At 41.5% G+C, this 3,318-nt stretch overlaps 1 protein-coding gene across 1 annotated transcript in view; it reads left to right on the top strand.

Annotated features, from left to right (window-relative positions):
- Window positions 1-3,318, top strand: part of fam3c (FAM3 metabolism regulating signaling molecule C) — a 45,107-nt gene that overhangs the window by 590 nt on the left and 41,199 nt on the right. The gene's annotated exons all lie outside the window — the stretch shown is intronic.

Here is a 3,318-nt window from a genome sequence, read left to right as displayed (position 1 = left end):
CCACTATTTGTTATGCCTAAAATAATTTGTTTGAACATTTCTTAGGCTTGCTCTCAACCCTTGTGTCTGACTTTCTCAGTCACTTGAATGTAGCATTGAAATCCCAAAATCTTTTCTACTTTATTAATTTCCTTCAAAAGCAGATGTATTCTTCAACTGTGCCCATTTTCCTTTGGCCAGTTGCTGTGTGCTGTTCCCCAATTCTGCCAATGATGTGCATCCACTGTGTCCTGACTATGCCTAAAGCATACTACTTTGTTTCAGTGCCAGCATTTGTATTTACTTGTTCCTTGTCTTTATTCCAGATCATTACCTTACTGTTCTTTTTTAATTCTTATAGACTTGTATGTCTGCTGTCAAATTCCATTCAAATTGTTAATTTTAGAAGTGTTCACAGTTATAAATTAAGCTGCATATAACTTGTGTAAGCTACAAGAGAGGGGGAAAATGGTCTAGATGAGGCAAGATGCATTTGGAGCAGAAGCAGAGAAATCAGATGTATCATGAAACTGCATAATGCAGCTTATATATTCCTGCCATGTTTTGGTGTACATTGTTATTCTCAATTCAACCTGAATTCTTCCAAATACCTTAAACAGGACAAGGCAGTTACATTTTTTTTCTTTTGTATTATTTTCTGATTACACTTGTTTGTTTTAGTAAATTTGGAAACTCAGCCTGGCTAATTTGTTCATCCTTGAGTAAATTCCTCAGCTACTCTGCACCTGTCTTGCAGCATATAACCCTGCCCTCTGACCTCGCATCAGCTGGTGACTGCGTTGCCTTGACGTTTTCCATCTGTCCTACTGTTGAAGATCTCCTTAGTGTTACTTGTCTCATTTTCCCTCAGCAGCTGACTGCCTTCCATCAAACTTGTGATTCCCAACTATCAACATTAACATAAAGTCTGTCTTTCACTGATACAGACCCACCCTGTCTACCATGAAGAGTTTGACCTGCATTGCCCAATGACACACAGCAGAGATCCCCCACCTCCCAGTGCCACCTTACCTTACCTGCCCAATCCTTTTAAATTTTGATATTGGTTTTGTTATAAAAAGCCACACATCTTAACAAGAGTGCTATCGAAAAACTGCATTTCAGTCTTCCTCTTAAAATATTTATCAACATGTCTGTTGCATTTATTAGCTTGCCCTGGATATAGAAATATCGTATTTACAGGACCAGACCAAAAATAGTCTGTTGATGAGAAATGTCAATGCATTGTTTCTTCTCAGTGGGCCTGGAAGAAATAAGAATTGAACTGAATTTATTGTCACGTGTACCGGGGCACAATGAGAAGCTTTGTCTTGCGAGCAATACAGGCAGATCACATAATTAAGTAGCATAGATAAGCAAATGATAGAGCAGCAAAAACACAGGTCCAGGTGAATGCTAGAGGTTTTGTGAGTCCTTTCAGTATTCTAACAACAGTAGGGTAGAAACTGTTGTGAAACTGGCTGGTGCATATGTTCAGGCTTCTGTACCTTCTCCCTGATGGTAGAGGTGTAGAAAAGCTTTGCCAGGGTGGGATGGATCTTTGACAATACTGGTGGCCTTTCCTTGACAGCGGGCCTGGTAGATGGATTCTATAGATGGGAGGTTGGCCTTTGTGATTGTCTGGGCGAAGTTCACCACTCTCTCTATAACTGTCTCAGATCTTGAATGGTACAGTTGCCATACCAGGTAGTGATGCATCCAAACAGAATGCTCTCTGGCGCACCTATAAAAATGGGCAAGGGTATTCACCATCATGCCAAATTTCCTCGGCTGCCTGAGGAAGAAGAGACGTTGTAACCAGTGCGTCCACATGAAGAGTCTAAGAAAGCTTGTTGTGGATGACCACTCCCAGGAGCTTCACACTCTCCACTCGTTCCACCTCTTTGCTGTTAATGTGTAGGGGGGCATGTGTAACATCCTACCGAAAGTCAATAATGAGTTCCTTGGTTTTGCTGGCATTGAGAACTAGGTTGTTTTCAGTGCACCGGTTTTCCAGGTCTTCCACCTCCCGTCTGTAGTCTGTTTCATCACCATCTGAGATTCGGCTGACTGCGGTGGTGTCATCAGCGAACTTGTAAATGGCATTAGTCGGGTATTTGGCGACTCCATCATGGGTATACAGCAAGTACAGGCTGTTTGACTTTTGAACACAGTTTTGCCATTCAACAATATCGTGGGTAATCTTTTACCTCAATTTTATTTCCACATAAAATCCCCATACCCCTTGAATATCTTTGTGTTGAAAAATCCATCGATCTCTGTCTTGAACATTGTTTGCATTCTTTTTAGGAAATTATTTTCCACAATGCTTTAAATTCTGTTTAGAAACAGATCATTTTTATATATGTGCACCTACTTAACCATCTGTGAAAGCACTTTAGATAACGTTAAAAATCACACAACACCAGGTTATAGTCCAACAGGTTTAATTGGAAGCACACTAGCTTTCGGAGCGATGCTCCTTCATCAGGTGATTGTCCACAGCATTGTGAAAGACACTAGATAAGTGTAAATCTTTTTTCAATCAGTCCAACGGGTTATGCTGGTGTTTGCAGTCCATCTGAGCCACTCCATTCATCACGTTTATAACCACTTTGCAGAAGCATTTACTGCAGTGGGCCTAATGTTAAATGCTGCTGAGGTAAATTGCAACTAAGAAAGCCTGCAATGCTACTGCCTCTTCCATGATGAGTGCTCAGCAAGTCCCTTAATATCACCAGGGCCCATGGGACATTCACTAACGTTCTCTTTAATCATATGATAACAACTGCTACTGTATTACAAAATTAGTCACTGTTACCATTTGTGGTTCTGCATCATCAGAGGAAAGTGTAAAATGTACTGTTTTAAAAAAGATCTTTTTTTTAAAAAAGACTTAAAAACAAGGGTTCAGAAAAGATTTAGGAGAAAGTGAGGACTGCAGATGCTGGCGATCTGAGCTGAAAATGTGTTGCTGGAAAAGCGCAGCAGGTCAGGCAGCATCCAAGGAGCAGGAGAATTGACGTTTCGGGAATGAGTCCTAAAGAAGGGCTCATGCCCGAAACATCGATTCTCCTGCTCCTTGGATGCTGCGCTTTTCCAGCAACACATTTTCCGTTCAGAAAAGAGTTACAAAGATGTTGCCAGGGTTGGAGGATTTGAGCTACAGGGAGAGGCTGAACAGGCAGGGCTGTTTTCTCTGGAGCGTCAGAGGCTAAGGGGTGACCTTATAGAGGTTTACAAAATTGTGAGGGCATGGATAGGGGAAATAGGGAAAGTATTTTCCCTGGGGTCGGGAAGTCCAGAACTAGAGGGCATAGGTTTAGGGTGAGAGGGGAA

This window comes from Chiloscyllium plagiosum, chromosome 19 (assembly GCF_004010195.1).
Source record: "Chiloscyllium plagiosum isolate BGI_BamShark_2017 chromosome 19, ASM401019v2, whole genome shotgun sequence".
Taxonomy (NCBI): domain Eukaryota; kingdom Metazoa; phylum Chordata; class Chondrichthyes; order Orectolobiformes; family Hemiscylliidae; genus Chiloscyllium; species Chiloscyllium plagiosum.
Note: the sequence above shows the minus strand (reverse complement) of the source record. Positions and strands in the feature narration are given on the sequence as shown.